Below are 26,319 nucleotides of genomic sequence, written 5' to 3'. Positions count from 1 at the left end.
TCAGGTCAGGTGACACAACATGGCTGTGACTCTGTTCATCAGGAGATGTGTTGTCTGAAAGGGAGTGTAATCGGTGTAATTGTAGCTCAAAGTCATCTTTAAAGAGGGATCATTTTGACGAAACTGTAGAGTAGTGATGGTGAGATGAAGCTTCATGAAGCACTGAACCATTCCAGCAAATTGGTTCGAGAAAAGGTTCATTTCTTGATGCTTCAGTACGACAGTACGACATCTACTGACCAGAATGTAAAATACAAACAAATACAAACATCTGTATATTACAAATTAAATATCAGCATAAGGAAACCATGATTGTATTTTTTTATTCTAAGCATAACTTTATAGTAATTACTGTAAAGGCAATCAACGTGTTTTTCATGCATTGAAATGTATTAATATCGGTCGTTAGGGTCAATATCTGTGTTTTAACTTAAGTGTGAAAAGTGAGTAGTCACCGGGCAATGTCAGCAATGCAGATGTATAATGGAGAATGATTTTGGGAAAACATTTCATTTTTATTAAGAAATGTGACTTGAACTTGTGTTTTGGGACGAAGACAATTTAGTTTTTCTGAAATGATCTCCCCTGCCTTTGAGAGCAATCTTTCACAGGGCACAGATGAAGCTGGGGTACATAAAAACCACATTAACAGCTTTTAAAGGCATGGATAAATTCATTTCTGTCTTTCCCAGGATTGCAGTGGATCCTCAAGCAGGCCAAGATTGGTTTCACCGAGGTATTTCTGCACCTCCACAGTTTTGTCTGCTGTGACATTTTGGATTTGTCACTGATGTCCAGATGACTCCATAGACTGTCACCTGATAAGCAAACAATGTCTTTAGTGAATGCAGGTATTAAGAAAAGAGAACTCCAAATTAAAAATCATATACCAAATAAATAAAATGTGATGGCCTTGAAAAAATAATAGTTCAATAAACTTGAAGTATCTATAATGTTACAGTACTATGCACATACGGTACCTTATTGTGAGAATTAACAAGCACTTCAAAGCCTCGACCTCTCATGTATTATCACTTTTAAAGTGCTTTTATCGTATTGAATATTGTTAAAATGTCTGTGATTATATTGTCGTCAATCTCGATTTCACATTTCACTGTAGACACTGTCCTGTGCTAATTCAGTAGACAACGCCCAATCCTACCAGTTACATAGTTTACCAGCTCATCGGCCGCCATTCTCCTAACTGAATCATGAAGTGAACCACTGTGAGAACAGGAAATAGACTCATTCATTTGGATGTCTGGTGAAATTTAATGAGCGAGTGCAGGAGGGAGTGACATTATAAATCTGTCACTAGCCGTTTACTCTCATGGATCATCTGTGGCTGATCAGGTTAAAACACTTCCATTATTGAAACTTTCCCTTTTTACTTCCTCCCTTTCCTCTCCCCTTCCATTACTTTTTCTTCATTTGAGTGTGGAAAAGTCAGTTTAGGATTTAAAATGAAATTCAGTGGCTTTAAATTTCATAATTTTTCCTCAAAAAATGAAGTGTATCACGAGGAAATGAAGAAATACTAATAAAAGACAGGAAGGAGAAAGTGCACAAGAGTTATACAAAGAGAAAGAGACGCCATGGACAGCTGGTAGCTGCACAGATGTTACACTATGAGCTGGATATGACACACACGCATGGTTGGACAGTTAGACGACACATTAACATCAATAAGTGTGTGGACACAGGGTAGAAAGGTCAAAAATGAAGAGAAGGACAAACAGAGGATGATGAAAGGAAGAAAACCAGAGGAAAGGAAAGCCTGAGGTGCTGAATACCTGTAAATACATACCTGCGTCTCACACATACCCAATTACACACAAACACACACCAAAATCCAGACAAGCTGCTTGTACATTCCTGCTGCCTGCAGGCTTTTTTGCTAAATGAACCTGGGTCTGTATGAGAATCTGGCATTTCATTCCTATAAATTAGTGAGGTGGAAGACTTTTTGTCCACAGCATGAATCTGCCTCATCACATTCCATCCAATCACTGGCTTCGGCCTTAAGACAGACTCAGTTTGTCTTGTTCCACTTGCATTCTGGTGTGAAGGAATGCAAAGGTACGGGCTGAGATTTGTGCGTGTCCGCACTGCAGAGTGTGTGTAGCTTTTGTCTCTCTGAACTTTCCTAGATTGCTCTCTCCATGGGGGATTGGTGTTTTTTTCTGTTGTCTCCCCCCCTGCAGGCTTTTTAATAAACAGCCTTTATCTGTGATCAGACTACAACAACAAGGCAGACCACGACCCTATATCCTTCATACAGGAAATGGAATCCCTCTGGCAATGAAGCAGTGTGTTTTAGGGGGTTCAGCGTTATTATGAATGAACAAACATCCAAGATTTAAATGAAACAAATCAAAAAAGTCAAAACTGGAAGGAAATTAAAGGAACCCATGTAAAAAAAAAATGTAAATCATATACTGTAACAATATCTTGTAAAATCCAAAATATTTGCAGATATTATACTTTAAAGCTGCACTAAAAAGTATTTTTATATTAACAATGGATCGAGTGAATATGTATAATGTGAGAGGGGTTATTTTTTTCTGATGAACCCACAGAATTATTATCACCTACTCTGTACTTCCCACCAGGTCGACAGAGAGTTTTTTTTGTAATAAAATCAGTTGATCAATCAATGACCAGTATTGAAGATTCTTAGGGTTGTTTACTTGTTGTCTGAACAGATACTTCTGTATCTAAATCAGGAAACTTTTCCAACTTTTTATTCAGCCAAAGTTCTTTACTTAAAGGTACCCTGTGGGGTTTCTGACCTCTAGTACTGCTATGGGAGCCATGTCTTTACGATTGGGTCCCTATTTTGTTTGTTTTATACAAATGCACAAAGACGAACATGCATGTGCACGACCACCTTGGATACTAGCTAGTAAACAAGCATGCAGCAATGCGCGATTTGATATGCAATGTGCGATATTTTTCTTAAATTAAAAGAAGGTTAAAATTATTTTATATTTGCCAAACAAATTTATTTTATGTGTCTTGGAACTGATACTGAAACTCAGGTACTATCAACGTTCACAAATTTAGTATCCCATTTTTTTATGAATAGGACTTATATAAGTTGCACAGGATATTCATGATCTAAAACCACTGTATGGTATGAAGTATTAAACCTGTATGAAAGTGGCCATAATCATGTGACACTTGACAAATGTAACCTTTTGATGAAAAAACATTTATAAGTTGTGTACCTGTGCTGTTCTTAAGTGTTGTCAGAAACTGTGGGGGATAATTAGAGAAATAACTGTAGTCAAAATCGATGCACCAAAAAAAACTAAACAATGGATCCTATGTTTCACATAATAAAACTCAATGGTGTCTTAGTCAGACCCTCAATGTTTGGTACATATTTTCTATTGTAAACTTTTAGTCAAAAAGCCCAAGCTCTACTCACAACTTCTAAATCCACAACCAGGAGCTTCTGTTCAGGTCTTGAAGTCAATATTTTTTTTTTACATGATCTCTCTCAGTTTTTCCTCCCAGTACAGACTTTGAGTGGTGTGAGGTGAAGGAAAACAGGTGTTGTTTGGGTGCTGTGAGGCATTCAAGGATCTTATGGTGTGGTTGTTAACAGGTCCAAGCCAGTGGTCTGACCGACATTGATACATTAATGTACTGTACGCTCACATGAGGCTGGAGGAGATGGAGGAGGTGATATGAGGTCCAGGTGATGCCTCTTCTTCTGACTTTATTATTTTCATTCTTTGTCTCACAGCAGGGGAAGCAGCATCTGTTTGTGCAGGCATATGTATGTGAGTGGGTGTATTTGTGTGGACATAGTATATATGAGAGGTATTTCATGAGGGCACGAAGACAAATGATGTTGGTGAAAAATGGTGGAACGCAACAATTAGAAACAATGAGCACCAGTTCGTGTGCATGGGTTTGTATAGTGTCTATGTACAGTATGAGTGTGTGTGTGTGTCTGTATACAGTGCGTGTGTGTTTGTGTAATACCCGCAGTGAACACCCAAGCAGAAGAACAGCTGTGCATGAGGCATAGCAGGAAAAATGTGATGACACAATGTAATTCTAACACATTCAAAATCTATTTACCTTTCAGATTTTGCCTTCAGGCTGTCATGTAATGGAGCAACACATCAGCAATGAGCAGATTTTTCACTTTGTCCTCCATATGGACTCCATAAATACAAATCTATAAACTAATACAGTCCACTTAGATGAAACTATTTTTATTGCCTGAACCTGCCTTTGGTGTTGGAGGACAGCAGTGGGTAGTTGGTGGTGTTGCTTGGGTTATCAAGTGGACACCTCCCTTGGTAACTTATATGAAGGCAGAGTAACCGCCAAAAGGTTTCACATTTAATTTAAGTGTCCAAAGACACACATAAAAACATGTAATTAAAGACACATACATTATTTGGATAGAGAGCAATAATGCATGTTTATACATATATATATATATATACACATGTATATACACACAAATAAAAAAGCCATTATTGTCCATTGTCAAGGAATTGCAAATTCACCTTTTCTAGCAGAAAATGTCAAACGCCAATGCTGTTCTTGAACACAACCGAATAAGTTCGTTCAGTGAATCAGCTGGTTATTCAGATCAGGTGATTCAACACAGCTGCAACTCTGTTCAGCTGGAGATGAGCTGTCTGAAAAGGAATTTAGGAGTAACTTTGGATCAAGGTCATCTTTAATGATAATAATTTTTATGAATCAGAAGAGACCGTGCTGTTATCTCCATCAGGACGTAAAAAGAAGAGGAAAGCTGAAACTTATTCACGTAACGTAGCAAAAAATGCACATTATAGCGGCCAGGGAAAAGTTCCCTCCCTAGCTTGTAAACACAATTCAGAAAAAGGTTGTCAGGTGTCTGCACTATCTACCGAGGAGTTAACTAAAATAAACCTAGTTCCTCTATTCCACAACAGATAAAGTAAAACAGGATTCCACTCCATTGTCTTACATGTATATCATGTCAGTTAAACAGCAAAGACCTGAAGTGGATAATCCAGCAAAACACAAAACAAGGATCTGACCGTCAAGTACTTCATTCTGAATGAGACTGGAAAAACACATTCGTGCAAAGCATCATTTATGAGCAATTTTATAAGTATTGAATATTGCTAAATGTCTCTGACTATGTTGTGGATAAATCTTTTTTCTGATTTCATTTCAGATTATTTGCTTTTTATTTGTATACACTGTTTTGGGCTTTCAGTCTGTTAAGAACACACTATCTTGATTATTATGGTGTATATCTACACTAATCAGCCACAACATTAAAACCGGTAACTGGTTTTATTGTTGTGGCTGATTGGTTCATTTGAGAATATAGAGTATATTTGACTCTCCAATTTGAAATGGAGTGTGGAGATAGGTTTCGACTATGCAAGACTATTTTTACTAACGTTATGTTTTTTTGAAATTGGATTTGTAGGTTTTTGGTTTTCCCTTGACACTGGTCACATTCCCTTTTTGCAAGACAGGCTTCACTGGAGAAAACTTTTTTTTGTTGTTTTTTGGGCTTACGTGAAGTTTGTATTGGAGCTGGTCCTTTGTTGATGTTAGTGGACTCAATTTCTAAGCTAGAGTTAGCAGGTGTTGCAGGTATATATATATATATATATATATATATATATATATATATATATATATATATATATATATATATATATATTTTTTTTTTTTTTTTTTTTTAACATTAAAAAAAACATAAAATTAGCTGGTTCAACGCATTTTCCTGATATTTTTTCACTGTGTCTGGCACATTCTTTTGAATGTTTTGATGAGTGGGCCCCCATTTGTTTGTATCTTATGCCCTCACATGACCACATGGGTGATGTGAAAGAGAATTCTGCCAGTGGTTTCACACTAATTCACTGACTGACAGGTGGGGATAGTGCTCCAAGAAAAGTATATTTACTAAGACTTACTATGAATATATTTGAAAATACTACTGCTAAGGTATCCACCATAATAAGACTGTCTGTAATATCTGTACTGTGGTGTAATAAAATTTTAATATGGCATTATTTAATCTCAACAATAGTACATTTGCATTTCAAATAATGGACCTGTGAGTACTTTCTGACATGAGTATGTGGTGCTCTGCCTTATAAGTAAAGTCAATTTTGCTGGAGTGACTCTGTGGATTAAGATCCAAGGAGTTTGGTAACTCACTGGGTCAGTTGAGGAGACAGGGTGGACTTGTGGTCACAGATTTGGCCTTTGAACCAGATGTTAATGTGACTATTGATATAAAGCATGGGCTTATTGGACTTGTAGAGCTGTAATGGCATCATCATCTGTGTTTCCTCTCTGTATGGGATACAAGAAAACCACAATTTAGGTTTATGGCTAGATATCATCTCAGTTAAGCTCACAAAAGAAAGGATCTAATCCCCATATTGATAGGCTAAACTGTTGCTCCAAGATGTCAGAAGTCTTGGTTTCTGGCTTTCTGATGCAATTCCAAAATTCCTCTAAATAGACCATCTTTGACTTAACTTAGCATCTGTGAACCATTTAGCAAACTGCAGCTAGCTTTTAATGGGATCTGGGTGCCTCATTCAGACGAGCACCACCCTTACAACTTGCATTACACTGCTCCCTTAAGGTAAGTGAGGTTGAAACTCCATCCGCTTCTCTTTAAATGCATCTATTTTGGACCAAACCCAAGCCACACCACTTTTCCCCGTTTACTTTTCCTTGGATGTGGCTGAGGCGCTAACAATCCATCGCTCTTTCATCCCTCTGTCTCCATCTCCTCATCCCTCGCAAGCAATCACTACCATGTGGGAGACTCTTGGTCAGGTTTGTCGCATGTCTGTATGTGTCGTGTGCGTGTGTGTGTGTGTGTGTGGGTGTGGGTGTGGGTGTGTGTGGGTGGCGTGGACCAGATTGTGGCTATTTCCGTCTCTTATCATCACATATCTCCCTTTTATCTACCTCTGAGGAACACAGAGCAGGAGAGATGCAGAGACGCTGACAAAGAGAAAACAGAGTTAAGTAGTGAGAATGTGTAAGCCATGAAAGAAGTTATTTAAATGACACAGAGATAGTTCAAGAGCTGATTTGCGACTATAGTTTTTTAATTTAATTTTCATTTAAACATCTGAAGCAACAGTTCCAGGAAGATCAGGAAAGCATTTTAATTAAAGGTTCATTAAAGAATTTTAAATGAACCTTTACAAATACAAATACTACCGTTTTTGAGTGACAGCCATTAAGCAATTAATCTTAAGAGCCTTGCTCAAGAACCCTTCAATTTTATTGGTTGATGGAGGTGAAACTGTTCCTATTTTTACTTTACAAAGCGCGATTAGTGAACACGTCCTCTCCTATAACATCATTATCCCTGTGTTGGAACAACAGTAAGACTGTTGCCAAAGTGCCATATCACATATCATAATGATAATATTTGACAGTACAGTATATGTTTTGTAATGTATATTACAAGCAAAATGCATTTCTTAAAAGCAGCAGCCAAAAATCCATTGTTCAGTCAATGCGCAGCTTTAAATTTGGTTATTTAAGAATTGTGAGTTTGTCAGCACTCTCCGGTGGACAAACTATGTCATGGTGACACTGTATCTACGTTACCTCAAAAATATCTTTGGCATTTCTGCACTATCATTAAAAAGGGACTATAAGAGGCACTTAAAAGACATTATGCAAGATTTAGGTGCATTAGCAAGTGCAGAGGCGAAGAAGGCAAACAGAGGGAGAGTGAATGGAAATAATGGTAGTCTATTGGGACATTTGATGGACATATTTTATAGAGTGGATGAGAAAGACAGAGGAAGAGTGAGACAAAGACTCTCCTTTGTACCAACCTCACTGAACTGTATGTGAGGCTCTGACTACAAAACTCAAACACTCAAACACACAAGCAGCTCATACCCTCTCAGACAGTGACTCACAGCACCAGGGGCTCATCTGTTAAATACTTTGACATCTTCTGCCTTTACACACACACACACACACACACACACACACACACACACACACACACACACACACACACACACACACACACACACACACACACACACACACAGAGTGAAAACCTCCCCTCTCCATTATTTCTCACTAATGCTTTTCTTTTACCTGCCCTGCAGCAGAGTCTGGATAGTATATGGCATCTTAATGCAGAAGAACTCCCCCAAACCTGCTTGACTCACATACTAACGCACTACACACACACACACACACCTCTGTTATACTTGAGCTAATGTTGACTTAGACATTCCTCAACATCTGAAGCTAGGCCTATTTATCTTCACACAGTGAAAGCCTTACACCCACCTTAATTTGAAACATATTTCAGCCTTAAAAGAGCCTGTGGATGAATATTTGGATTCAATAAAGTAGCATAAATATAACATTCAAACATATATAATTGTTTTGGATGGATCCAGTGATGGATTCAGTGATGAACCTAACTAAATTCCTGCCCTAAACCCAGGCTATAAACCAATTGGAACTGTAATCTAAAGTTAGAATAGTGCATGTTTTTGAATAAGTGAACTGTTATTCATATAACTCTGTAGTGATTGCATTCATAGCCAGCTGATGAAGGTTTTCTTGGACAAAATCATTTCAACAGTGAATACCTAGCAACCCTGATTAGTTGAAAATCAGCACAAAACAAAGGAAAAAATCACAACGATTTTTATTTTAACCCCAATCAATTGATTTGTCAGTATATTTATTTTTGATTACCCTATTCATCAGTAAAATGTGAATCAAAATGGTAATCATAGTTTCTGGTGTGCACAAAACTAAAGCCTGTTTTTGACAATGGAAAAAGCTGATCCTCCAAAGAAAAATCAATGGTCTGATGTTGGTTCAGGAAAGCTACTGAAAGGAAAAGTTGACCTTCCTTTTGAGATTAAATTAAAAACACTTTGAGAGAAATGATAAAATGATAAATATATATAATTGTATGATTACAGTACAACTATGTGTTTTGTTTTGTTTAAGCTCTATGGATTGGAACCTGAGGAGATCAGTCGGAAGGTCCACCACTATCGTCCAGACTGAAATATCTCAACAACTATAGGATGGATGGCCATGAAATTTTGTACAAATATTCATGTTCCCCTTAGGATGGAATGTAATAACTTTTCATCTAGTGTCATCCTCATTTCCAAATTTAAATTTGTTCAATACTTTTTCAAGTGAAAATGCCAGACATTCCCTTGTCCCAGCTTCTCAAATGTGATAATTTTTTGCTTTTAGTGACCTGAATATCTTTAGACTGCTGGTTGAATAAAAAAAGGGATTTGAATACATCAACTTGGGTGTGAGAATTTAAAATGGACATTTTTCACTATTTTGTAGTATTGTATAGACAAAACAATTAATCGAGAAAAAAAAACAGAAGACGATAAGGAAAATGATTTTCAGCTGTAGTCTTACTAATCTCTTTCAATTCAGCCTCAGTTGTACTTGTTTGGTGCCTATCAGCAAATGTTAGCATGCTAACATGCTAAACTTAGATCGTGAAAATGGTAAACATTATACCTGCTGAACATCAACATGTTATAATTTTCAGTGCCAGGATGCTAGCATGTTGACATTAGCATTTAGTTCAAAGCACTGTTGTGTCTATGTACAGCCTTATGGAAGTGCTAGCATGGCTGTAGTCTCTTGTTCTGCTGTCACATGGTAGCGGTTTCAAATGTGTAAGATCATAAAAATGATTTGATCTTGATACCAGTACAAGAACACATACAGTCTCTCGGCACCACCTTGTAAACCTATAACACAATCGCTCATCTCTCTAATCACTTTTGGTGTTTCTGTCCTTTTGAAACGGTGCAGGATCACAGCGAATGCAAACACACTCCAATCTCACCAAAAAGAAAACAAAAATCAGTCCAAAAGATGATTGAATAACACTTACTTTGTGTTTGTTAATCCCTACTCATCTTTTTACATGCTTTTCATTCTCTCATCCGTGGCTTTAAGGTTCTCGTTCTATCATGTTTTTGTTGGCTGCACACACCTACACTCACACACACTGAGGTGTAAGTCTGTGTATTTACATTTAGGAGTTTGTATGTGCATATGATTGTCTTGAGCAGGTAAGTACGTAGCTGTGAGGGCATATAAGCATCTGTGACTTATGTTTATGCATGTATTTTCAACACGTGTAACCTTACAGTTTGTGCTTGTTTGAGTGTGTGTGCACATACTGTACATCAATGTGTACAGATGCATGAATGCTAATGTTTGTGTTCTTTAAAGGCATTTTGAAAATTATAAATATGTGTGTGTTTGGCAGTGGTGATGAGCAGAGGTGAAGAAAAATTAGCAACAAGATAACACACTTTCTCACACACACACACAGAATCAACATCCTGATCCCTTCGCAGAACCAAAACACAGCCATCCTCACTCAGAGAGCTGCTTATGTTGAAGTGTCACTGAGATGTTCCAGTAACAGAAACATTAAGGGCTCCGCTGACAACCTGTTGTTTCACTTCAACTGCAGATTTCCACTTTGGACAACTTCCTTCCTCCCATGTGTCAAAATTCAGGACAAACATCTTCAGTCCAAAAAATACTTCAGTACCATAACATTACAGCGGTACAGTCCAGTATCATTATTGTCAAACTTCACAATCTCAAAATATTTTTAAGTACTAGTCCACAAGTTCCTCATTTCTTGTTTCCATCTTTGGTGATAAACCACTCATTGCTGTTATGGTTTTGCACGACTCTTCTCATCAGTCCCCTGTCATTCACCCTAGCCTCTACTGTTGCTGATTATTGAATGTTATTTGAATATTAAAATTAATTTATTTTATCTTTTAATCTTTTAGATAATATTATTTTGATAATATTATTATATAATATTATAATACATTATACAATATGCGTTCGAAAGCTCCCAAAAAAGCTGCTGAGTTTCCCTTGAGTTAAGATTTTGATGTCAAACCATCTTATTTTGCCAGGGGGGGTACCAGCACGAACTTAACTGCAATTTCGTAATGAAGCTGAAGTGCAGTTTCGTTTCGCTTAATTCATTCAGCGCAAATTTGGGAGAGGGGTTATTTTGTTTTGTTTTGCCCTAACCAGTGAGTAGCTGACATAATTTTCAGCCAACGTTGAAACTTCATTAGTGGTTGCTCGAACTTGAACTTAACAATTTTAATGAATCTCAAAAAAATGTTGATTTAAAAGTTTTTAGTTCTGTAACTTGACTTAAAACAACCTGTAAATCAGTTTGAATCTCATCCACACTTGTCAAAATTTTTGTGGCTATTATCATGGATTTAGCTAATAGCTAGCTATGTAGAAAAATTATGCTCCCATTCTTAATCCCACCTAGAAGGCTGTAATTGGTCGAAAGCTTTTCCAACCAGTAGGAACAGCCATCAGTGAGCACAGCAGCAGTCTTGTCCACCAAATCAAGTCAAACTACACTCACACAGCCTTAATGAAGCAGTGAAGCTTTTTTTAGCCAAACTCTATTTAAATAGTACTAAAGGTGTTTTTTTCTTAACATTAACTTAACTTGTTGCTTACTTAGTCACGAATATATAACGTAGATAAATAAAGTTTTCAAAAACCAGTGCGGACGTGTGTCATTATGATGCATTAGCTATGCTGGGCAAGTTTTAAGTCTCTGTGAGTTCAATTTGATAGCATAAAGAAATGAACTGAAAATGAGCCCCTGGCAAGATGGAAAAAGTCATTTCAAAATTATAGCACCACTTGCATGACTGTCAGCAATGTAAGTACTAGGAACACTGGACTTACTGGACTGGTGCAAAATCACTGGAATGGTCCTTTAAACTACAAATTGTCATTTTTACATTTTTGTTTGCGTACGAATTAAACAAACAAACAAGATGCACTATGTCAGTGAACTCTAAAGATGCCAGGCCAGCTGTTTCCTTCTGCTTCCAGTCTTTATGCCAAGCTAGGCTAACCACATCCTAACTACAGCCAGGTCCATAATGCACAGACCTGAGGTTTATACTGACCATCTCATCTCAAATAAGAATGCTCAGTGATATGGATTAATAATGGCACGGGGCACCACCTACAGTATTCATCCAACTGAAAATACGATTACAGTACAGGGTCAAGAATGAAGCATCCAAACCACAAACAAACTCTCCTCACACTGAAAATCCAACACAGGCTTTTTCTTGCTGAATTCAAATCATTAAGTACACATTCAAGCTCCTTCTTCCTCATTCTATTCTTTTAAATTTGTTGTAGTGTGTTTCAGTGCTGTGGCATTAAACTTTAACAGTCTGTATCACCGCTTTCCAAATAATGGTTGTTTCCATTTTGGAACACAATTCCAGAAACAATCCCTGAAAGAAGGAAGACTGAGAGGCGAAGAAAGGGATGCTTTGCTGAACTTTTATTGACGGAGGCTGAACTATCCAAACACATTAGTTTTAAGCTGCAGATGCCAGCCATGTTCCGACTTGAAGTTTAGCAGCTGAACACAGGCATTGGAATCATGCATTTTGTCTCTGTCTCCTCACAAGCACTGACAGGCAGAGCAACAGAGATCAGGGCAGAGTGAGGCAGAAAGTCAGAAATGTGTTCTGCTAAATCACCTCTGAGATATTTTTGGTTCAAACCATACTCTCTTAACTCATTACTGACTTTTTAGCATCTTACTGCCAAGTAAACAGGAGATTCAATGTCAACTCTGCTGGATAGAATACATCCAGCTGCAGTGCTGTCTTCTCTCCTCTGTATGAACAGAGAGTCTTACCCCACATATCCAAATCTAATTGTGACTAAGCAGTTTGCCTCTGCTTTTTCCAAATTTTAAAATCTTAGGTGGTCCAACATTGCAATCTGTTGGTCGGATTAACAACAGCAAAGCAAACATAACATATCTGATCAGTCAATTAATCATTTTCACCCACTGATCTGAATCTGACAGATCAAGATGCATCTCGTCTCATGATCAGCTAAAGATTTTCCCTGAAAGTAAAATAGTGTAACGCTAATTGTGGATGTGCACTACTATTTAAGACTGTCTCATTTCAAGTGTTTTATATCTGGATAAAATCCAGGTGAAATGTAAAATACTCTAGTTTACACTAGGCCCATATACAGTTAGGTCCAGAAGTATTTGGACAGTGACACAATTTCATAATTTTGCCTCTGTACACCACCACAGTGGATCTGAAACAAAGTCATCAAGATGTGATTGAAGTGTAGACTTACAGCTTTAGTTCAAGGGGTTTTGACAAAAATATCACATTAACCGTTCAGGATTTACAGCCATTTTTATACATAGTCCCTCATTTTAAGAGGCTCAAAAGTATTTGAACAAGCCGACATAATTATAAAGATAAGAGTTATTTTTAATATTTGAATGAAAATCCTTTGCAGGCAATGACTTTCTGAAGTCTGGAACCTATGGACATCACCAAATCCCGAGTTTCCTCCATTGACATGACTTTGCCAGGCCTTTACTGCAGCCGCCTTCAGTTGCTTCCTGTTTGGGTCATTATCTATTTTTACTGTGAAACCCCTCCTGTCAGTTTTGCAGCATTTGGCTGAATCTGAGCAGATAGTATAGACCTTCACACTTCAGAATTCATCCTGCTACTTCTATCAGCAGTCACATCTTCAATGAACACCAGTGACCCACTTCCATTGGCAGTCATACATGCCCATGCCATAACACAGCCTCCACCGTGTTTGACAGATGATGTGCTATGTTTTGGATCAGGAGCTGTTCATTTCCTCCTCCATTCTCTTCTCTTCCCATCATTCTGGTACAAGTTCATCTTGGTTTCATCTGTCCAAAGAATCTTGTTCCAGAACTGGGCAGGCTTTCTAAGAGGTTTTCTGGCAAAGTCTAATCTGACCTTTCTGTTCTTGAGTGTTACCAGTGGTTTGCACCTTGTGGTAAACCCTCTGTATTTACATTAACGAAGGTGTCTCTTGATTGCATACTGACAATGATACGCCTACCTCCTCTAGAGTGTTCTTGACCTGGCTAGATGTTGTGAAGGGGTTTTCTTCACCAGGGAAAGAATTCTGAGATCATCCACTTTAGTTGTCTACTGTTGTCTTCCAGGCCTTTTGGTGTTGCTGAGCTCCTTCCTTCTTTTTAAGAATGTATCAAAATGTTGATTTGGCCACTTCTAAAGTTCTGCCGTCTGTCTGATAGGTTTGTTTTGTTTTTTCAGCCTCATGATGGCCTCCTTCATATGCATTAACACCTCTTTGGACCTCATATTGAGAGTTCCCATGAACAGCTACCAAATACAAATTCAAACACTTTGAATCAACTCAAGCCCTTTTATCTGTTTAATTTAAATAAAGCAGGAAAAGACCACACCTGCCCAGAAATCTCCAAAACGGTTAATGTGATATATTTGTCAAACCCTTTGAATAAAGCTGAAAGTCTACATTTCAATCACATCTGGATGGCTTTGCTTCAAACCCATAGTACTGATGTACAGAGGCAAAATTACGAAAATTGTGTCGCTGTCCAAATACTGGACCTAACACCATTCGTCTCTGTTGGCCAGATCAAAGATCAAAGATTAGTTAGCTAGCTAACAACTATCAGTCAGCTAACACAAACATATTGATGCCTCCCCTGGATGGACTACAAGCAAGACAAAAATGTAGCTCTTCTTTATGGGCTCTCACTCACACCACTCCCTCACCCAGACAAATTACTTGCACTGATCAGGAATCAAATGTTACAACAGCATGTTATGTGTTCTATATAGCTAACAAGTCCTCCAACTTAAATGATCATTGTTAAGGTTAGAGGTCCTGCATTGTCATGGTAACAATAATTAACACACAGTTAAGATTGTTGAATGGTCATAGGTAAAAAAAACAATGTTGACTAACAATGGTTTCAACCAGGACATGAACAGTGGTCTTCTGTGTGAGTAGTAAAGTCCTGTTTTTTGTTGACTCATCATATTATGTGAACTGACTTCCTCTTTTGTTTCTGTCATAATTAGTGCGACCAATAGAGGCTGTCTAACTATAAAACTTACCTATAGGTTATAATAAGCTACTTTCACGGAAGACTTGTGATTTTTACAGGAGGAAAGTCATATATGACTGAATGTGTTGACATCACTCAAGCTGGTTTCTTCCTGTTGCTCACGTGAGTCAAGGAGAGTGACAGGTTTGGGAACCACTGCTGAAACTTAAAGCCCACTAATAAGAACTATTTCCACCAACATACACAGGTTTCTTTAGTGTTGACAGTCAGAAAGAGGCACATATTGACACTGGATGACTGGTAAACTATGACTGCATCCTCATTTTTTACTTGGAGCAGTATAAATACTTTCTACCATTTTATTTGCATTACCGAAGTCGAAATGGAAATTTTATGCAATTGATAGTACCCTCAAAAATTCCCACAACAAAACAAAAAATGTACTACATACTGCATGTGCACTACTTCTGACTAACGCCAGCAGCATTGCTTCAGGGATGACTAGCTGGTCCACCACTTTGGTGTAGAATGAAATTGGTCGGCAACTACTATAGTTCACAGAGCGTGACTATACTTTTGTGTTCCCACAAAAAGTTTCAGCTTCACAAAAAGATCTGATGGAACGGATACACTTCTGTTAATCAATAAAGCTGTCTACACAGGCCACTTAATGGCTTGCATTTTACTTGCAATTTACCCATGTAACTGTCATCCAAAACAATAAATACAATGTAGGCTTCGTGCTCTGAGCACTGCTACTGATGTGCTGTTTTCACTACCTGTGTAGACAAAGTCTAGGTCCTGTATGACAACAAGGAATGTAAACCCTGCAGAGAGAGCTAGAAGAGAAAAAACTTCATAAGGGTGGGGCGAATTTAAGATCAGGTGACTCTGCACTGGTCAGCCGGATTATTAAGTAATTCTGACTCAAAGCACAGCACACTCTTTGACTGTGTGCTGTGTCTTTAAAATGATGTTAATGAGAATGATGGGCAGCAACTTGTAAAATGACTGGGCAAACATAAATTAACATAAAGTGTACATGCATGCAAATGCTGCAGACCGAATATTACATCTTCTTTATGACCTCTAACCTCTATGACGGCAGTCATCACCAGCAGGCAAGCACCTGGGCCCAGGGACAATGGAGAGAGCTTTGATGATAGTAAGGGAGAGAGAGAAAGAGATATTCACTGGGGACAGACAGCAGACTGGAAATATTGGCCCAAAGCAAGGCACAGTAGGATACACACACTAAGGGGGGAGGGGTTAGTCAGAGGCAGGAAAATTAGACAAAAGGAGAGGAACAAAAGGAAACACCAAGGCAGCAGTTTAACAGTAGGGACATAACTTAAGACTTGGGCTATACTGAGAAGGGGTGCTGTGTATCAAATCTCATCTCATACTGTTACCATGGCATCCCAAAACACACACACACACACACACACACACACACACACACACACACACACACACACACACACACACACACACACACACACACACACACACACACACACACAGGACCCAGATGACCAGAAGTGACGATGTCATCAGCAGGACAAACAGTATTGACAGGGCTGGGATAATGGAGCCAGCTGCTCAGAAAACTCAAGGCTCATGTTGTGTAGTCAAAGCATATGTGTATAAATTGGAATAAATACACAGACACAGAGTATTCCATTTTGATAATGTTATGAGAGATGCACCACTGCATCTAATAGACATATTCAGGTTGTTCTCCATTGGAGTGTTGATATACTTGTGTGCTTCCTTAGAAATGAAAACAAGATTAATTTAACATGTAATAAAGCCCATGTAAAGTGGGGGCTTTCAAGTGGGGGGATGTCGAGTAAGGTCAACAGCAGATTCTGACCAAACAAGAGTACCAATGGTCCCCCAAGAGTAACTAAAAGAACAGTGTTTCTAAACCGGTGGGTGTGGGTCCTGGTCACAGGAGGTAAGATCAGGAAAATGCTGGAAAACATTTGTCTATTTAATGAAAAAAATCAAAAAATTGAAAAAACCCCAATCATATATATATACATAGAGTATTAAACAAAGTTATTTTTAAAAAAAAAAGCCCCTACCTGAGGTAAGATGCTCTTGGTAATAATCTTATTTTAATCTAATTTTAGGTTTAGATCTGCAGATTTTATAATTCTCATAAAGAATACTATCTAATCAAGTAGATTTGTTTTAAAATTATTTAGTATTTACACTGAGTGAAATAAATCCATTTTCAAAAGGTCAGGTTAATTTAAATATTAGGCTACTTTGATAAGGTTTAGCTTTAAAGGTTTTAGGCCTCAAACTAAACAAAAGAACAATATAACATTGATAATATTTCAATACCATCACTATTCCTACATTCTAAGAAAAGTCTATGAATATATTATGGTTTAGTCGTCCCCGTTCTTCACTGTTTTTCATGAGATACAAACTCTGCAGTCAAACACTCAGCTTAACCCCTCAGTGTTTACTGTGAGGCTCTCTGCTCCACTCTCCTGTGTGTCTGCAGGTCACATTGCCGGCTCACAGCTCCATCCTTCCTACAAGCCAAAAGGATGTATACAATTTGTCTGCCTGTGATTGTCCATTGTCAGATTACAACTGACTGTGGCAAGTTGGCCGGGCATTCCATCAACTGAGGAAATACAGAGCCTCAAGTGTGCGCGCACACACACACACACACACACACACACACACACACACACACACACACACACACACACACACACACACACACACACACACACACACACACACACACACACACACACGTACGTACAAACAAAGGTAAAAATAAAAGACAATGGGCTGTGAAAGTATAAAGAGTTCTTGGAATTCAAACTTGGGACAGAGGCAGGTCAGCTAAGGTAAGAAAAGTGGGGACATCTGTACATAAACAGTCCCCAAAGGATACCACAACACAAATCAGTGCTCAGAAATGTCTGTATAAGTCTAGCTGAGGCCTGTAATCTGTAGGGCTGGGTTACTGAACCTCAACACTTTTTTGGTGCTGACCAAAATATGTCCATAGCACTGAGCAATGTGTGAATCTTCACACCAGAAGTTGTGTGAGGATTGAAAAAGAGACTTTAAGAGAGAAGTTTAACTCTTACCCACGTTCACACTTCTGCACAGCAGGCCAAATACTGCATAAAGTTTGTCCGATAATCGAATTGTCTGCGTGGGAAAAGTTGAAATTGTCAGTGGCAGCCCTCCTGATTTTTCTTTCGGAATGGAGGTTTCTATACGCTGTTAGACGTTCCCTACATGCACTTTGTTTTGAAACATACTGAGGCCTTCACTCTTTGGTAAGATACATCCTGGTTTGACATTTTGCCAGTGTTAGACTTCTTCATTTCAGTCCCATTGACTTAGGATTCGGTGGCGAAAGAAGCAATGCTTTGGTGCTGGTGCCCAAACCAGGTACTGCATAGGCACAAGTATCGAACATATTACATATATACCCAGCCCAAGTAATCAGATTAGTGCATTTGGAGGATGTGATGCTCCCTTTTAAGATTCTACTGCCAAGTTGGGTCATGAATACAAAGTGAACAAGTGCTTTTGGATGGAAATCCAACAGACTAGATCGTCAGAAAATCATCTTTTTCATTGATGTTGTTCTGTTGTAAATAATCAAGAGCCACATCAGACATGTAAGTAATGTTGTAACAAACATATACATTCACATTACTTCCGTGTCCTTCCATGCTCAGGTTTAATTGAAAATTCAATTTTTCTGGGCAAAATTAACAAATCAGTCATATATGCTCATTATAATTCCAGTATTTCAGACAAAACTTGAAAGTACCAAGTTTAAAAGTAGAGAGGAATCATATTTACTGGCATAAATCATTTCTAAATACATGACAAAGGCTTCATTGTTAGAAGTCATTTCCAGTGCCAGTTGATTTTTTCATCCTATCAACAGTGTCAGCCTAATTATTCTTAATCTCATGCTTAGTCCGTCCAGTTGCTCTATTGTATTTGATTAATTGGATTTGTCCGACATCATTGAGCTGCCGGAACGCCCTCCTCCACCCACAGTCTGTTGCATTAAATTGGGAATGGAGGGGGTTGCCAGATCGGCTGATGCATGTGGCTCTGCATCAAAGATGTGGCAACCCTTCACAGAATGTCCTAACACCCTCAAAATAAAGATTTCCCAAACTATTAAACTGATGAACACATTTGACAGTGCGTCAGATGTTTTTGTTTTTAAAACACTTTTTGCAGCATGTATTGTTGAATGCTGAAATGCACTCTCATTAAATGAATCATCTGTCTATTTAACAGCCTCACTTTGCCCTTTTATCTTCCCAATAAGACCTTGGGTGCTCTTGTCTGGAGGTGACAGCTCAGGGAGCTGACAGACATCCAGGCTCCCAGCTGGTCTCCCCTCTCCCCTCTCCCTCCCTTCCCCCCTTCCACCTGCAGGGCTGCTGATGCTGGGAGCAGCCTGCAGCCTCCAGCCCAGAGCATTCGCACAGTCCCGGTCTGCCAATTAATCACACTCCTCCCTCCCTCCTGTCCTCTCCTCTTCTACCACATGGTCCTTTGTACCCCTTACAGCTCTGTATTTTCTACTGACTTCTACTGACTTATCCTTGTACTCCAGTACACCAGAATAATACAATTCTGAGTCAACTGAATGAATGAAATCCTTTATATCGCCTATCATTAAAAGAACTATGTAGTGTTAGTGAGTAACCAGGCAGGTGCTCTTAAAATATTACAGTAAAACGTCAGATTAGGCTGAAAATATTACGACCAAAAAAAAAAAAAAAAAACTACTAACTGCAATGAGTTCACTTTAATGGTCACAAAGAAATACCACAACATCTTTAATAATATTGTAGGGCTGTTCATGAGACTAATAAAAATTCCAAAGTACATAAAGTTGACTCTAAACCATCACCTATGTCCACACAAGAATTCTATGTCAATACTTAGTTAGCAAGACACGCCATTTTTTTTTAATTTTTTTTTTTTAATTCGGACATGAAATGGAAGGCGGCATTGTGTACCTCCTCTGTCATCCCTCCATCCCTCTCTGAATGAACCCACCCCAGGACGCGCTACAGCCCAAGCTAGCCCCCTTGACAACACAGCGAGTCAGCAGCTAACGCGCGGCGAGCTACCTGCGAACGAAAGCCGGCGGAGCGTGCCGAAGCGGCGGACAGCTTACCTTGGCCGTTCTTCTCCTGCTTCCTCCACGTTCAAAATAAAATAAATATTCCTCTCGGACCGCTGACAATAGAGGCAGGGCGGGGGCGCCTGTCAACAACCTCCCCCCCCGGTGGTGGTGGCGGCGGCGGCGGCTGCGTCGCAGGAGGCGGGTCCTGTTTTGTTCACATCCTCGACACCTTGCTCAGGAAGTGAACGGAGAAAAGGGGGGAATTTGCTGGACCTCTGCCATGCGATCCATCCTGGGGAGGAAATATGCCGCAGCACATCATAGGCTGGTTTTCTCCGATGAAATGGAATTTACATTAGATGTTTCAAGACACCCACCTATAAGCCTTCACCTTCACATTCACCTTACATCCTCATTGTTTCATCTTAGCAGTGGCGGAAGAAGTAAGTAAAAGTTTTTGGTTTAAAAAAAAAACGGAAATACTACGTTTTGGGGTCGAGTACAAGTACCAGTACTTGAGTATAGTACTTGGGTAAATGTACTGAGTTACTTTCCACTGCTGAAATCCACGTTACAGCTCACAAATTTGGATGGAGTCTCTGCCGCTGTAAACCTTATATATATATATATATATATATATATTTTTTTTTTTTTTTTTTCCTATTTAGCTCAATATGATTTTAAATGAATGCTTTTTTTCATATTTAAGACTTCCTAAACACTCGTCCTTCTATGTTGCTGATACAGTGAACTACCGTGCTCCTTTTTTTTTTTACCGGGGTCTCGTGAAAAAATTGCTCTTGAGCACTTGAGCAAGAATTTCTGTTACATAAAAATCAATTGGTTTTTACACCGACCAGCCACAACAGTGAAAGCAGTCACTGGTTTTAATGCTGAATGGTTCGTGTTCCCTATAAATGTCTCCTACAAATGATGTTTATATGCTACTTATTTGCTACAGCAAATACATTTAGACATAATGCTGCCCGTCACATTTTTTATCAACATAATAGAAACTTTTTTTAGTGGTATATTAGAAAGTATAATTATTAGGAGAAGGTGTTGGTCCCTTGGTCAAGCATCAAAACTGCGGAATGATTATTTTCCATAATGCTACTCAATAGCATCCTTTTATTAAACTCTCCCTGCTGGGTAAGTGTTAACATCTTTCAAACTGCACAACCCCAGCTTGTAACACAGGCTTTTGTTATGAATTTTTAAAGGCCTAGATAACCCTGATGACTTCATAAGGCATCATCCTTTCATGGTGCTTATTGTCTAATGAATGCAATAAAATGACATTATAAGGTAATTATTTAGGGTTGCAGCGGACCCCTGGAGCTCCCCCCAGGACACAGTGCATCCAGGTTAGATTTCATTAGACAATTAATTCGTTTTTTCTCGTTCAAGGATTAGAGTGGAGGATATGACAAAACAGGAATAAACTGAGGGCAGAGATTCTTGTGAAAATACCACAGCAGGCACAGTACATTGTGAGAGATAAAGGATGTTCTTGGCAGACGTAGGCTCAAGGCCGGAGGCCTTCGGACAGTTACACATTTTTAGTTCTTCAGGCTCTGAGCTTCAGCACCTTCAATATGAAATAAAACAATGGATACTACATTAAAGTGCCAAGTCTCGGCTTTAATTTGAGCAGGTTAACATCAATATATAAAGAACTGTGTGGGAGGTATAGCCCTCTAAACACACAGTGCCCACATTTTAGTGTTCAAAAGTAACTGGACACACGAAGTCAAACGAAATCATCATATTTAATATTTTGTGGAAAATCCTTTGCAGTCAGACCTCAGCAGACTCTTCGAATCTTGGTGATGCTGTGCCGGAGCTTCACCGCAGCCGCCTTCAGCTCCTGGTTGTTGTGGGGTCTCTCTGCCTTCAGTCCGGGCTTCAGCAGGCAGCTCGGTCAGACTGAGATCAGGTGAGCGACTCGGCCAGTGAAAAGCTCCGTGGTAGCTTTGGCCGTACGTTTAGGACCCTTGTCCTGCTGAAAGATGAAATGTCGTCCCGCGAGTTTTGATGCTTTTGACTGAAGCCTAGCTCACAGACTATCCTGTATACCTCTGCGTTCATCCTGTTGCTTCCGTCAGCAATGAAATCCTCAATAAACGTCAGTGTTCCAGTTCCATTAGCAGCCATACCTGCCCAAGCCATAACTGGACCACCGCCATGTTTGACAGATGAGGTGGAGGCTTTGGCTCATGAGCTGTTCCTTTTTTTTACCACGTTTTTGGCCTCATTGTCTCATCATTATCTTCTTCACTTGCACAGTCACCTCTTCACTCCTCAATCTAAATGGCAACTCTCAACTCTCAGTCAACTCTGAGCCAGGTGTGAGCTTTTTTAGTACATAGACAAACATTGAAATAACGCACAGCTGCCCAAGAAACATTTACAAGTGTTAGAAGGGCTGTATCCCACAGTTCTTTCTATATTGTTAACTTACTAAAATTAAAACTGAGACTTGGCACTTTAATGTAATATCATTTATTTTATTGCCCAATGAATGTTGTGAAGCTCAGAGCATAAAGAACAAAAAAATGCGTAACTGTCCAAATACATCCGGCATTGACTTTATGTGTTCTTCATTCATTTTCTGATCATTAGTTTATTAATAATCCCATAAGGGAGCTTATTTCAGCCATTTGTAACCACAAGATATCACATAAGAGTCAACACTGAATTGAATTTAACATTTATTACAAGATCGACATCAGATATTCCTTTGCAAATTTGCAACAAGGCCAACTAGAAAACAAGTCAGACAAAGAAACTAACTAGCCACCATCCATCAGACATCTGGTTTCATTATTGGACACACTGGGATTTGTTCTTAATTACTGATAATGAAAGCCAAGTAAGTACAGAAATTAATATATTTCAAAGATAAATCCAAAGAAAAAACAAAACTTTCTTTTAAATGGTTATGTGACATGGAACATTCATCCTTCTACATTGAAAGATATTTCTATTTCAGCATGCACTCTGTTCCTAAGAACTTTACACTGTCTTCGGCTAAAACAGGGATAAAACAAAAAAACATAGATGGGCATAAATAGTGTTTCTCAATCGGAATCTTACACCACAGGCTCTGAGCAATGTGTGTTGTTTTCTCTGGGTCAGAGGCCTGTTTGCCTAAAGAGATGAAAGGTCTCTCTGCTTGTGTAATCCAGCGTGGCTGGGTTTAACTGCACTCGCTGCGCTGATGTACTGTAGCATCGCTTGCTTACATTCACACGGCAGACTTAACGCTCAATTTGAAATTACCACTCATATCAGGACTTTTTGGATGACATCTGTGTTGATACTCTGATACCAAGTCCCCCCACATGTGATGAAGCAATTAAGCAAGAAGCATCATCCTTTTGAAGTTTTAACACACCAGACCAGTGGATTCTGAGCCTGAGGGTGGATCCAACTGAATCCACGGCCCTCTATTTACTATACTCGGCTGTTTGAAACTGTTCAGTTCAGTTTATGTGTCAGACTGAAGCTTTAACCTGAAGATCCTGCATTTGTCAAACTGCTAAAACTGACATTTTGGACTTAAGTGAGAAAAAGTCTATCGCTTTCACTCGCAAACTTAAAATTAAAAACTATTTATCAAATTTCTTTCAACTTCAAAATGCTTTTATGTTGAAGAGAGCACAGAAGGTCTCATAACAGTAGCTCCAAGATGACTATAATACAGAAACAGACACGAGCACACACCTTCTGAGACATGTTTTGGAGCGACCGTGCAAAATAGCATTGGTCATTATGAATCATGCATTAGATGACAATTATTTCTACTTGTAATAAATGTTCAAATTAACTTAAAGAATTCCGAATCAAATATGTTTTGCGCAGCATATCGCTGAGGAAATGTAAGTCATTTTCTTGGGAGGATGAACAAGGGGGCAGATTTACGATAAATGCGAGCATCTGATTGGGCAGGCTGGGCAGCATTACGTTACTTTCAAAACATATCTGTTGTTACAAATTAGTGATATGTGAATGACAGCCTTGCTTAAAGTTACATTCAGCATAACTGATTGATTTTGTCAATTTCTGCTACTACAATCTTTCCGCTATAGCATTAGCGTATATGTAGCTTAATGTTTCTACAGCTATACAAATTTGACACTATCCCTCCCTGCACAGTGCTTCCCTGGTGGAAAGAAACTCTTCTAGCCTCAGGAGGGGGATCATTTTTCATTTCTGGAACAATCTGACAAAGATGAAGTTAGAGAGTCTCCCTGAAAAACTCTAAAATAACATCCACGTATTTATATATTACACGCTTTCCTTGAAGGTACTGTCATTCCGTTGGATTTTTGACATTCATTTAACAAACTTAAGCAATCCAGCCCATATTGACTCTGGACTTTGAATAAAGCACTTTAATAGCAGATGAATATTATAAAGAGGACACAACGCTTTATGTCAGCAGTCATTGTGTTACTTATAGGAGCAGAAAATTTGACTTGACACTCAAAGTAAACATAAAATTTGATATGTTTCTCTTCAAAAGCTTTCTTCTCTGTGATGCTATTCATTCGACACTACACCCTTAAGATTTAAAAAATAAAATCCCTCCCTTAATATCGCAGTTAAATAAATACCTAACACAAGCTAATGTAAGCAACTGACCCAGGCATTTTATTCGATGTTGTTTAACCAGAAAATAATCAATCACTCAAACCACATTGAGGATAATGTTTTCATACATTTCTAATCCAAGGTCAGTGGACAAACTCCATTTTCCCATCCTCATGCATGCCTGAAGAGTTATACACCATGGATTGTATACAGACAAATATATCTGGTATATGTCCAGTATATGTTCACATACATTTTACAGTATGTTAGTTGGCAAGTTGATCAATTTACGGTCCAGAAAATCAAGCAAAGCTGATAGTCTTCACCTTAAATGTGTAGCTTTTACTGTATGCAACAATGTTTTCAAACAACAAACATATAAAGAGTTAGATCTCTATCTGAGAAGAAATAACACAGTTATAGTATTGAGCTTTAAATCAAGCACGACCTCACTTGTTATGCTTAAGTGCTGCTGCAGGTCTCTGAAGCTTAACAGGTCAGCATGGCCTTTTTTTTTTTCTGGTAACAAAATCATGATTTCTCTCACCTGTGTCTCATGATTGGTGTAATGATCCTTTCCAGAAGTCAAAAATAGCTTATAAAAATAATTTAATTTGCTTTTTGTTTCTTTTTCTGTGAGTGCATATCACCCTGGCAATGTTGCATGGTTGACACCTTTGCATACCCTGAAACGTTCTGTACTGTATATTTTCTTCTCCTTTTTTTTTACCCCCCATCCACCACCACCTCCCCATCTGTGATTTACTACCATGTTTTGGCCCCTATCCAGCCCTGGCACTCCCTATCTGCGCTGATTTACGAGAGGCTTGTGTAAGATATGGGAACGCATTCAAACATACCAATCTTTCCCACTGTCTCTGACTGAAAACAACATGGAGGAAAATAAAAAACAAAAGTGTATGATAAGGTGCTTTTTGACAGTTTTTGGAGTAAAAGATCAGAGAAGCTGAGGTTGTTTTTTACCCTGTCTTTGGCCATGACATGCTTGAACAGTGAGTGTGTACCAGTCTGCAGTATCTTCACTGTCCTAAAGTAATGTCAAGGGTGTTAAAATGAACTGGCTTGACAATATAACAGTCAGTCAGTGCAGTGGTAACAACTTAAAATAATGGAGAGACAAGGAGAGAAAAGGTAGAGCAGCGAACAGACGATATGCATACACGGACGGGATGATAAACTGTTGCAAAGTGAAAACAAGCTCGCTGCAGATGAAAAACTCGAGATAAAAGCAAGGAGATAAGTCAAGATTGACAGAGTAGAAGACATAAAACAGTCAGGACCACAGAAACCTGGAGGAAGGCCTGCACGAGATTCAGAAGAAGCTGTTATTTTTACCAGGGTGTATGAAAGTGTTGGGATGGGTGGGAGACGGTGTGGATACAGAAACCGTATGGGAAGCGAGGAGCATCAACACAGGCCATGCAAACGCAGCTCCTCGTCCTCTTCTGTAAGGTTGTCAGTCAAAGATTTGGACCACATTGCATACAAAAAGCTATAGATGCTGCCTCGACGTGAGAATGTTCCCACACGGAGCAACTCTCCGTGACATCACAGGCAGATGGCA

The 26,319-nt window shown here is 38.8% G+C and overlaps 1 long non-coding RNA gene across 1 annotated transcript; it reads right to left on the bottom strand.

The window, feature by feature from the left end:
- Window positions 1–420: 420 nt before the first annotated feature.
- LOC120797539 lies at window positions 421–20,614 on the bottom strand. The gene is made up of 3 exons (XR_005708537.1): window positions 20,513–20,614; window positions 20,187–20,427; window positions 421–818 (listed from the first exon to the last, which is right to left on the bottom strand). It is a non-coding gene; the product is annotated as an uncharacterized LOC120797539 (long non-coding RNA).
- Between the last annotated feature and the right edge of the window lie 5,705 nt (window positions 20,615–26,319).

Source organism: Xiphias gladius, chromosome 12, assembly GCF_016859285.1.
Source record: "Xiphias gladius isolate SHS-SW01 ecotype Sanya breed wild chromosome 12, ASM1685928v1, whole genome shotgun sequence".
Lineage (NCBI taxonomy): Eukaryota > Metazoa > Chordata > Actinopteri > Istiophoriformes > Xiphiidae > Xiphias > Xiphias gladius.
The sequence above is the reverse complement of the archived record's forward strand: the minus strand, read 5'-3'. Positions and strand labels throughout refer to the sequence as shown.